Genomic DNA, 12,937 nt, shown 5'->3' on the forward strand with positions numbered 1-12,937 from the left:
AACAGAGGTCTCACACAGAATGCAAAACTAATTGAAAGTCTTTAGAGGTCTCAGGAAAGCTAAGAAACAAAATTAATAAGTTCTATCTCTTGTGGTTGTGCGGCCTATCTCCTACAGTAGCTCTCCTCGTGGTTCCCCTCCAACAGGAGGGAAGGCCTGTCTCCCTGATGTGGTCTGTCTCGCTATCAAGACTCAACTGTCCTTGTCTCCGGAAAAGCCCACAGCTTAAAGTCTCTCTCTACCAGCATCTCCCTCTCTCTCTCCTCTTGTAATGTTTCTCTTAACTCTTTCTGCGCAATACCAGAGCATAGTCGGGTTTTGATCCTTTGATCCCCGTTCTATACACTCGGCCGGAGCTCCCTGGGCCTCCCTGGCTCATCTGCCTACGTTACAATTGCAATGACGATCGAATCCTGCCAGGTGGCAGTATTGCCTACCTTTTGAACTGGAATAGTTTGGTGTGGAGTAGTGCACTGCAACCTTGCCCAGGCCCGACGGGGCCCGGCCCGGCCTGGCGGGTTCGGGCTGGGTAGGGCTTTTTTTTAATACATAATTCGGGCTCGGCCGGGCCCGGGCATCGCCGTTTTTTAATTTTTAAATTTTTTTATTGCGTTTATTTTTTTTAATTTTTTTTTCCATATAACTAGGGTTATAGGATAACCTTCGTTTTAAGATTCGCTTTCTCTTTTGCGCCAGATAAACATTTGGATGTAATTACTGCAGCGCGCAGGGAGAACTCAGGGGACAAGTTCAACTCGATTGGTTGTGTTGGAATATAGCCAGTTGGCGAACGTTTTAATTTGTTCTTGGGATGTATGTAGCCGGTTTTGTTAACGGTGTTCAACGCGTTGCTGACGTCGTGGTGAGTGATATGTTTATTATTTGCTGGGTCGCGACTCGCTACCTGTTTTGTTGTGATTTTCATTACGTTGCTCTGCTCGAAATCTGATTTCTGTTTTCTGTTTGTTTGTTTGACTGAGTAGGCTATTGTGTGTCGTGTCACGTGTGTGTGTGTGTGTGTGTGTGTGTGTGTGTGTGTCAAAGAAGATTCTATAGCCTTCAATACGTTTTACGAGGCTGAGGTGTGAGTCAGTCTATATAAGCGAGCACTGGGAGAGACGGCATTGCGAAACAGGCTATGTAAATGCTTCTTAGTTTTGTTTATTTATTACGTTCATATAAAACCGTGTTTCGAATATTTAAAACAAATACAAAAAAATATATATTTTAATAATAATAATAATAATATTTTTTTTCTGGTTTTTTTTCTGGTTTTCGGGCTAGGACTTAAAATATTATTTACAGTCGGGCTTATTTTCGGGCAGGGCCTGAAGTTCACGGGCTCGGGCAGGGCTCGGGCTTTATTTCAAGGCCCTTGCAGACCACTAGTGTGGAGACACTTTTTAAAAATGTTTGCAAGGACTCCTCCCCTCAGAGGACAGAGCGATCGCTCTGAGATTGTATCGCTTTAAGGAGTCTCTCCTTAAAGGGATAGTTTAGACTTTGACATTTAAGTGGTAGCAAGTGAGAAGCCGGCTATTCTCGGTCCTTGCTCCACAAATGGCTCCACAAATTCCCACCACAGTCAGAACAGCCGAAACCCGACCAATTTTCCACCAGCGACTAAAAACACACTCCTTCAATCAATATCTGAAATGAAAAGAAAAGAACCTTCGGACTGTCTTTTACAAGCACTTTGCTACTAAATAAACAACACGTCAACAAGCAAGGCAAGAGTCCAAGTGAGTCAGGGAAGGCCAGGCGGTATATAGGTGGGTTTTGAGTTTCGATTTAAAAGACTCTATGGAGGGGGCAGATTTAATGGACATGGGGATGCTGTTCCAGAGGTCAGGGGCTGCGACCGCAAAAGCACGCCCCCCCCCTAGACTTGAAATTAGACCTACGGGTGGTTAAGAGACCCTTGTCAGCCGATCTGAGGGCCCTGACGTTGGTATAGGGGGTGAGGAGACAATACAATACATAATGACAATACATTTGAATCTAATCTCATTTTGAGAACAGTCACAAATCGCACTACCTGTTGAATGGGTCAGCATGGTGCAGATGCACCTCTGCTGTTTTGCACATGCCTACTTCACTTTATAAGGAGCTGGCGGGGCGTGTCTGTATGAAAATTCAAGTGTACGAGAACGCGCTTTGCAGTTTAAGAATGAGTGACGTTTTTCATTCATGGGAACCCAGCTGTGAAGATTTTGGCCACTTATGGAGACCTTTTCACGCGTTCAGGAATCCGGAGGAGGATTTTTGTAAATTTGTTAGTACGACATTTTTCAAGATATTTACAAAGGTACTTACGAACATGTTCGAGAATGAGGACCATTGTTACTTACTCTGAAAGAGTTGTACTCTTCCTGCTGACATGTTGTACAGAACTTGTAAGTCGCTTTGGAAAAAAGAGTCAGCTAAATAACTAAATGTAAATGAAATGCTCGCTATTACTATAGTTGATGTATTGCCATTAGCTTACTCACAGAGTCCTGTGGTCGGAGTTCTGGCCCAGTTGACTCGCTTCAGACAGGCAGCAAACGGGTCATGAGACAAAAAAAGTGTTAATCCACACCATAACAGGCAGGCAAAGGTTTTAGCCATCCACAACAGAAAACTGCGGGCCTTGAGCATTTCCTATGCTTGATTCATGCTGGAACAAGGCCCAGCATCACAGTGGGAATTGAAGAATGGGTTATCGTTATATTAGTATTGGCTAAGCGTCCCGCTCTGAGCCTTACGAGATACTCTTATCTCCTGTGATACCTAATGTATCTCCCACGAACAAAAACACATGCACCCCACCTGTATGGGGCCCCGCCCCTTATGGTGGCCCCGCCCATATAACCATGACCCTGGTCATGAAACACCCTTCCTCGCCAAAACCCGTCCCAGGAAAAGATCCCTCAAGAGGGAACTCAGGGCGCGCAGAGCGGGACGCTTAGCCAATACTAATATAACTAGGTTATCTACATAACCTATCGTTATATTTCGTATTGCATCGCGTCCCGCTCTGAGCCTTACGAGATAATGGGGAAGAGCGGGCGCGAGACCCGACAGATGTACCCCCTGAGGACCCGTAAGCCCACATCAAGGGGTGCGGGGAGCCCTGTCACCCCATCCTTCCTAACGAAGGGGGGGCGCAGTCAACTCCACCTGAATGCGAACAAGAGGGAGCCAGAACCCCTTGAACACACCGTACAGGCGGAACCACGTGTGACTCAACACACTGCGGCCCATACCCATACACTCCTGCTACCCGACCAAAGGACGGGAAGCAGGAAAGGCCACAGACCCCAGAACCGCCTGGGAGACAGAACCCCCGGTCATGTCCATGAGGAAAAACCTTACAAAGGAGCCCGGGGAGGACCATGAAGCTGCAGCACAGATGGCCTCCACCGAGGCCCCACCCAGGAGAGCGGCAGAGGCAGCCACCCCACGAGTGGAGTGCGCCCTGACGCCCCCAGGGGGATCCTGCCCAGCCAGCGTGTAGCAGAGGGTAACACCCTCGCACAACCAATGGGACAGGCGCTGCTCCGACAGTGCCTTACCAGCACGAGCCCCACCGTAACAGACAAAAAGCTGGTCGGTAACCCTGAAATCCTGAGTACGGCTGAGGTAAATCCCCAAGCACGGACTGGACATGACAGGTGAAGGCCCGCATCTAACTCACCAGTGTGAGGAGGAGGACGAAACGCCTGAACCACAATATCCCGGGAGCGGAAGGAACTCCGGATATTCTTAGGCACGAAAGCAGGATTAGGTCGCAGAGTGACACCGCAATCGGTCCGAAAAGACAGGCACTCTGGATGTACCGAGAGAGCACTTGGTGAAGATGCGGGGAGCCAGAGAAAACCGAACGGCAGCCTCTGGTACTCATACGCTAACCCTGCAAAGGAAGCGTAGGTAAGCCCTAGGATGGAAGATCGGGGATGCGCATACGCATCCTACAGGTCTATGGAGGAGAACCAGACCCCCACCTGACAGTGTTCAACAGGTAGGAGACGATCCAAAAAATGCTGAACCTTCCCATGGGACAGGTCCAGCCTGGGTCTTACACCCCTCCCTCCCGACTTCTCGGGCAGAGAACACCGGGAGGAGAACGCCACGACGATGGCTTGCTTCGTCCACAGAGATTGGATCTCGTCGACCAGAGCTGTCCCTGCTGGAGACCCCGACAACAGGGTCTGTACCAAACCTGAAAACGGGTGGGGTTGTGTAAACACAAGTCCCCGCCTCACCATTCTCTCCATCTACCTCGACATATGGTACTGCCGTAGTCATATGTGACGACACTCCCAACGCACCCGCCGTCACGTGGCGCAGGTCCGCCAGGAACTGTAGATAGTTGGCCCGGTCCCCCCCGCTGTGCGAAGACAACCCTGGAATCGTGCGAGGAGCGCGTTCCGTGTCGGAACACCTGACCCTGACACCACCCACGAGGCAATCGCACCCAAGGGGGAACCCCGACAGAAAAGGGCCTGTCTGATACGGGGGGCTTCCGATCAAAAAAGCCCCCCCACTAAACACCCCTCCAGAACATGCTGAAGGAGTTGTTCTGCAGCCGGACATGCAAGGTGTAAGGCCCCCATGGGTTCCTACACACCGTAGCCCTGCAGTGATATCACTACCACCCCAAACCATGTGAGCTGCGACCACTTGCCAATATTCCAGGAGTGGGAGCACCAACATGATACCTGGCCTGGCGAAGGCGAGGCCGGGGAAGCCCGCACTGTGTGCCTCAAAAGGTTTCGAGCCCCCCTGCTGACAACACTTAAGTTGACAGACGTAACACCAGGCTCAACCAACACAGTTCAAGGTGTGGGAGCCGCTTGACAGCACAACATTCTCACGGACAGACCCAGGCTCAGCCATCAACTGGGTGTCAGCCCCTGTCTCCATGAGAAGCGAAGAATGGGGCCGCATACGCTTCAAGAAGGTTCGCGGCCCGCAGCCAAAGGAACACACCCAGAGCCCCGCTTCTGAGGGTAACAGAAAGCGGACTGAGCGGGGAGCGGGCTGCTCGCGGCAAAATGACGACGGAGTGGTTTACCAACACCGAAATCACCCAAAATGGCCGATCCCTCGGCCGCCAAGACTGTCCCGCCTGGGAGACAGAACCCCCGGTCATGTCCATGAGGAAAAACCTTACAAAGGAGCCCGGGGAGGACCATGAAGCTGCAGCACAGATGGCCTCCACCGAGGCCCCACCCAGGAGAGCGGCAGAGGCAGCCACCCCACGAGTGGAGTGCGCCCTGACGCCCCCAGGGGGATCCTGCCCAGCCAGCGTGTAGCAGAGGGTAACACCCTCGCACAACCAATGGGACAGGCGCTGCTCCGACAGTGCCTTACCAGCACGAGCCCCACCGTAACAGACAAAAAGCTGGTCGGTAACCCTGAAATCCTGAGTACGGCTGAGGTAAATCCCCAAGCACGGACTGGACATGACAGGTGAAGGCCCGCATCTAACTCACCAGTGTGAGGAGGAGGACGAAACGCCTGAACCACAATATCCCGGGAGCGGAAGGAACTCCGGATATTCTTAGGCACGAAAGCAGGATTAGGTCGCAGAGTGACACCGCAATCGGTCCGAAAAGACAGGCACTCTGGATGTACCGAGAGAGCACAGAGCTCACCTACGCGTTTAGCGGAAGTGACAGCCAGAAGGAACGCGGTCCTGAAGGACAGCTGTCCCAACGGCGCCCGCTCGAGCGGCTCAAACGGGGCCAAGGACAACCGACCGAGGACCAATTGAAGATCCCAAGTCGGAGCCAAGGAGCGTTGCACCGGCTTAACGCGTCGAGCGCCAAGCAGGAAACGCTTCACAAGAGGGTGGCTGAACAAGACATCCCCTCAAACCCCTCATGATAGGAGGATATAGCTGCTGCATATACCCTCACCGTCGAAGCCGACAGTCTATCAAGGAGAGACTGGAGGTAACTAAGGACAGCAACCAGGGGGCAGGAGACTGAGTCCTGGCCCCCCGCCTTACACCACACTTGGAACATACGTCATCTGCCCGCGTAAGCGCGACAGTGGAGGGAGCATGCGCATTCCAGATGGTAACACCATCAGGATCAAGAACCTGCGCCCCTCAACGTACCCGTCCCAACAACTGACCTAACAGATGTATGGGGAAGAATCCCTGGCGGCACGGCATCGGTCCCAGACCTGCCTGGCCATGTCCAGACGCAATCCTCACCCGTCAGGATGAGGGCCGCCCCGCGACAGTACACCTGCACCCACATTCTCCCTGCCGGGGATGTGGGGAGCCCTTAGGCCGCGCAGATGGAGGACGCCCATAGCCAGCCGCCCGCCGCCTGGTGCAGACAGGGGGAGCGTACTCCTCCCTGTCTGTCGATACACGACACTGACGTCGTATCGTCCGTCCTGATCAACACCATTTGTGGACCAGAAGGACCGCTTTCAACACCAACACATTGAACGTAGCGCAGACCGGGCAGCATGGTTTGCCAGCTGCCCCCTACTGCGTTGGCCCGACGCATCACCAGCGAGGGAGGCGTCGGTGAAAACGCGACGTGAGACAGCGCCGTAACCGTCCTAGGACGGAACCTCCCGAGCGTGTTGACAACACGCTCTGAGATGGATGCCCATAGCCCTCCAACCGTTGACTGGGAAGAGGAATACTCTACATCCAGTCTACAGCAACCCCAGGCTGGTAGAGACCTGCCTGGTACGAGACCTGACGATCCACCTTGACCGCGAAGGACCAGAACGTCATCAGGGCAGAACACTCCGTAACCCCGGATGACGCAGAGGCCCCAGTGCGGCCTCCACGCACTTGGTGAAGATGCGGGGAGCCAGAGAAAACCGAACGGCAGCCTCTGGTACTCATACGCTAACCCTGCAAAGGAAGCGTAGGTAAGCCCTAGGATGGAAGATCGGGGATGCGCATACGCATCCTACAGGTCTATGGAGGAGAACCAGACCCCCACCTGACAGTGTTCAACAGGTAGGAGACGATCCAAAAAATGCTGAACCTTCCCATGGGACAGGTCCAGCCTGGGTCTTACACCCCTCCCTCCCGACTTCTCGGGCAGAGAACACCGGGAGGAGAACGCCACGACGATGGCTTGCTTCGTCCACAGAGATTGGATCTCGTCGACCAGAGCTGTCCCTGCTGGAGACCCCGACAACAGGGTCTGTACCAAACCTGAAAACGGGTGGGGTTGTGTAAACACAAGTCCCCGCCTCACCATTCTCTCCATCTACCTCGACATATGGTACTGCCGTAGTCATATGTGACGACACTCCCAACGCACCCGCCGTCACGTGGCGCAGGTCCGCCAGGAACTGTAGATAGTTGGCCCGGTCCCCCCCGCTGTGCGAAGACAACCCTGGAATCGTGCGAGGAGCGCGTTCCGTGTCGGAACACCTGACCCTGACACCACCCACGAGGCAATCGCACCCAAGGGGGAACCCCGACAGAAAAGGGCCTGTCTGATACGGGGGGCTTCCGATCAAAAAAGCCCCCCCACTAAACACCCCTCCAGAACATGCTGAAGGAGTTGTTCTGCAGCCGGACATGCAAGGTGTAAGGCCCCCATGGGTTCCTACACACCGTAGCCCTGCAGTGATATCACTACCACCCCAAACCATGTGAGCTGCGACCACTTGCCAATATTCCAGGAGTGGGAGCACCAACATGATACCTGGCCTGGCGAAGGCGAGGCCGGGGAAGCCTGCACTGTGTGCCTCAAAAGGTTTCGAGCCCCCCTGCTGACAACACTTAAGTTGACAGACGTAACACCAGGCTCAACCAACACAGTTCAAGGTGTGGGAGCCGCTTGACAGCACAACATTCTCACGGACAGACCCAGGCTCAGCCATCAACTGGGTGTCAGCCCCTGTCTCCATGAGAAGCGAAGAATGGGGCCGCATACGCTTCAAGAAGGTTCGCGGCCCGCAGCCAAAGGAACACACCCAGAGCCCCGCTTCTGAGGGTAACAGAAAGCGGACTGAGCGGGGAGCGGGCTGCTCGCGGCAAAATGACGACGGAGTGGTTTACCAACACCGAAATCACCCAAAATGGCCGATCCCTCGGCCGCCAAGACTGTCGGCCTCGCGATACCCTGTCGATTCTCCAACCAGGGCACCACTGGCGGGGGAAACATGGCCGCCTGTCGAGGGCCCCGTCATCGCCGCTGACGAGGCCGTGCTCTCTCTTCTTCTGGCTGCGCGGTGTGAGGCGGTGTAGGGCCTAGGACAATACCGCCCGCGCTCCAGCAGAAGACCAAAATCCCCTGCGGAGAGGGGAACCCTGAGCGGTTATAGCTTGCGGCTGGGTCAAAGCTAATAACGTCAACAACCTTGCGCGATGTGTCGACGTCGGCCGGCCCTCAAGGCCCCTCCACCAGACACCATTTCTTTAATAGAAAAAACACCAATTCGAACACAGTTCTAATCGTTGCCAATTCCATACCGTGGCGGTACAAGCCTTAACAGCCCACCAGCCACTCGCCAGGCCGACCCATGGTGTCGGCCGGGCGGGGCATTGTTTCAATATATCAAAAACAAAGGACTGACGTTAACATGGAGCACCAGTGGTGATTGCAAACAGCACCCTCCACTGTGGTGTGGACCATGAAAAGGTTAAATGAATAAAAGAGCTAAACCACAAAAACTGTAGAATGAGCAAACCCATACACACAAAGTTTAAGGGGAGACGGACCAGACCCGTCTTCATTCAAAATATTCACAACAGAACACCAGCCCTAGTTTAGCCCATTTACCAAAAAAGGTAAACAAAGCCCCCCCCCCGCACTACTCCCCCAGTATACCGATTGACCGTCAGTATGAATGGTTTGAGAGGAGAGAAAGCTGTAGCAAGACAGACCTTCTCATAGCAGAGTGACAAAATGAAACAATAGCCCCCTACACAGGGCCGCCCCAGGAGATGGGGGGCCTCGCGTCTAAAAACGCACAGGGCCTCACATTTCTCCCAAGCGGCCCTGCCCTTATACTACTGCAGCCTAACGCCAGGCAATGTGGAACCCAAGACAACAATTGCCTGTGCACAGACACGCAACATGTTTACCATGTCGGCTGGACCCATAGCCCCACTACCCGACGCCAACCCAGATGGGAACACCGTTCAACAAACCCCGCCGGAACACAAGGTAATACCTGGCTAGAACCTAGCCACGACCTACCCCGTTGTCAACCCATTTACCCGAAAAAGGTAAATAGAACTCAAAACCCCACAACAGCTACCGACTGACCTTCATTGATGAACCGGGCAAGAGGCGGGAGAGTGACAACATCTCACGGCGGAGACATTAAAACAGCATAGCAATTAGCAGTAGTGATAGCATGCGGCAGTAGCGATAGCATGTTAGCATAGCTTTAGATGTTTTAGCAGCACGCCCAAGACAGCTTGGAAACCGTTCCCTGCAGAGAACGTTCACCAAACCATCTTGCCCCTGGCGCCAACACACAACAAGGTTGTGTTAACAACACAAACCAGCATTACTAACACTAATACCCATGCCTGAAGACACAGGGCCTACCTGAGTACAAGCTGGCCCGACAGCCAGCCTTGTACAGCTGAACCTCGATGTGCAGTCATCAAACGAGGAACATCACAGGCCCGTCGTGTCGCCGAAAACATGCGTCGAAGATGCCAGGGGCCAGCAACCTCCGGTAAGCTTCCAACATTATTAATCTTCCTTAATCTTTTCATTCCGCTAGCTCGTATGGTGCACGCATCCAATACGCTGGGACGAAAATAGAGGAAGGGTGTTTCATGACCAGGGTCATGGTTATATGGGCGGGGCCACCATAAGGGGCGGGGCCCCATACAGGTGGGGTGCATGTGTTTTTGTTCGTGGGAGATACATTAGGTATCACAGGAGATAAGAGTATCTCGTAAGGCTCAGAGCGGGACGCGATGCAATACGAAATATAACTGAATTGTAATGGTTGCCCTGACGTTCTTAATTGATTTAGCTGTGGTCCCCACATGTGGTCATGCTAGCCAAACATTTAGCTTAGGCCTTTGGCATTGTTTGTATCTTACATGTATGCTGGTTATACCCATGCACAGAAGATAAACACATTCTGTTGAATAATAACATGTTCTGTTTATTTAAATTGTTTAGAAAATACCCTGTTTTGTCTCTGTGCTCACACTTGGTTCCTTGTAGAATCTATGGCTGCCCACTGGGAGAGGCCAAAGCCTTTTCTGGAGGGGAGATTCGCAAGCTAGCCTAGCTTAGCACAAATGAATGGAAGCGGATACGGACCACTAACCTAGCTAAAGAAAAAACACCTCTCCCAGAGTTTTAATCTAGGCTAACTAGTCCATATCCACTTACATTAATTTGAGCTAAGCGTGGTTAGCTTGAAGCCGGATAGCTTTCTACTAAACGGACAGAGAGGAAATTGGTATCTTTCTTCGTCTGACTCTGGAGAAGACGATAAGGCTTAAGCACATTTCCCATAATGTTGGCGTGTTCCTTTAAAGAAAGATTATATGTTGAAGAAAAGCATGCAATTTTAAAGTTCAGGCCTGCCATAAATGATCAGGGTCAGGAAAACTGGACCACCAACCACTTGATTGAATCTTTTGCAATTGGAAAGATAAGAGGATTTATTGCAGAACAATATAACAATTATGTCTGCAGCGTTGACGGGTCTCTCCATTTCACCATTGAATTTCCTGTGCACAGACAGGTCAGTGAAGTGATGAAAATGAAAACAATATCATGGCTTTGTTCCATGTCTTCTGACTGATGAGTCCCATTCAAGTACCCTTGAAAAGTCCTGAGTGTTGTTCCTCCACCTCCACATGAGGGCGCTACTAGTCTTAGTTTTATTGTACCAAATTGCTGAGGTGTGCAGAAAAGGTAGTGTGATTATGATTATGCAGCTGTGGATGAAAGTTTAGAGAAGTAGGCTTGTGACTGGAAGGTTGCTGGTTCTATCCCCAGATGGGCGGGAAAGTCTGGGTAGCAAAAAGAAAAGAAAAAAACTAACACCCACCATTGAAGGGCCCTTGAGCAAGGCACTTGAAGCTACTGTGGGGTATATAATCTACAAATACATGCATTTGAACCCTTTCACTGCCACACTACAGAAGGTTAACCCTTTACTATCACACTACCGACGGTTACGGTTAACCCTTTACTATCACACTACCGACGGGTAACCGGGATAGTAAAGGGTTAACCTTCTGTAGGATAGTAAAGGGTTAACCTTCACTGTGTGGCAGTGAAAGGGTTAACCTTCTGTGTATTGTCACAGTGAAAGGGTTAACCGTTTGGTAGTGTGGCAGTGAAAGGGTTAACAAGGAAACCTCAATCTCCTGGTGTATGGCTGAGAATATATTACATAGAAAAGCGGTTCACAAAAACCCCTACTTATAAGTGACAACCTTTTTATGATTTGTGTCTGTCAAGATTCAAACAAAATGTTAATTAGAAGTTTTCAGTGACATATTTGTGTGTGTTTGACCTCAATCGGGGATCACCCACCCTCGTGCAAGGTACCCACTACAGCAGCTTTAATGGCCAGCAGCATGAAGAAATCTTATCTTTATGTTTCTCAGATTACCTTTCTCCACTGTGAGACTTTGCTTCCCTTGAATAACACGCTAGTGTAGATAGGTGTAATAAAATTAATAATAATAAATGGGATTCATGTAACGTTTTCCTAGAACTCAAAGCAGGGTTCGCACAAAGTCCTTGAAGTGCTTAAAGTGCTTGATTTTTTACAATAAAAAGTCAAGGCCTGGAATTCTTTAAACAGCCAATTATTTTTAACAAGGTGCTTAGAAAGTCCTTGAAATTCAAATCAACAATTTGCATTGAAAGTTTTGTTCATCCATGATAAAATAGTTTTGAATCAAGAAATTATATTTTTTAATCTAAAGTATAACTAATTGTCGGAAATTGGTTATAAGCCATACATATTGGATCAGAAAAAACTGCTTTTAAATGCCATTTCAAAATGAAAAATAGTGCTTGGGAAAGTACTTGAAACTCCTTGAATTTCATGTTGCAATATCTGTGGGAACCCTGTGAAAGTAATTTTACAATAAGGGGCAGGGGAAGTGAGCCAAACAGCAGCACTCAACATGGGGCTGGGAGGTAGGCTGCTATACCATTTAGGACATTGTACGTTTTACAGTACAGTACAGTACAACAACAATAACTTGAAAAGATTGCTATATGCACTTAAAGGGGCACATCACCAAAAAACAATGCTGATTTATTGAGAGTACATCATCATCAACCTTTATTTATACTCAGTGATGCAGTGGTGATTTCATAAGTGGTTATACAGTGTTTTAATGACGTCACGTGCACGCGCGTGCGCATAAATGTTCCATCGCGTGCGCACAGAACAGCTCCGACCAGCATTATGATTAGAAAGATTATTATGCATAAATAGTAGGAAACATGTTTGTATAGGAAATTACTAGTTTTAGTTTAGTTTTTGTAAATATTGCCTTGAAATAGAGAAGCTGAAAAAGGTAGCAGGATGTAGCATTCAATATATAAAGAAATTATATTGTCAACAGATATGGTTGAAAAACAAACAATGTTTTAAATGTAATTGTAGATACAATATTGTAGTTACAATTTCTTTAATTGAATTAACTTAAACTAGAAAAGTAAATACAAACTAAATTAACAATGTAACTTACAGTTTACAGAAGGACAGTTTCCTTCTGAAGCACAACTTAACACATTGGGTGCCAACGACAAGAAATCTTGTTGTTGGCCGCCATGCGTTGAGTGCCAATGACGAGAAATCTTGTTATTTAATCGTTATTTCTTTTATTAGCGATATCCATTCATTTTTCATCCATCCAGCCTCACGTTATCATTGGGACTGTAAACACGATCGATATTTGGAATGGTGATCAGGAATTGGAATAATATTTTTGCAGAACATCTCTGAATGT

This window comes from Notolepis coatsorum, assembly GCF_963971535.1.
Source record: "Notolepis coatsorum genome assembly, chromosome: 18".
NCBI lineage: Eukaryota > Metazoa > Chordata > Actinopteri > Aulopiformes > Paralepididae > Notolepis > Notolepis coatsorum.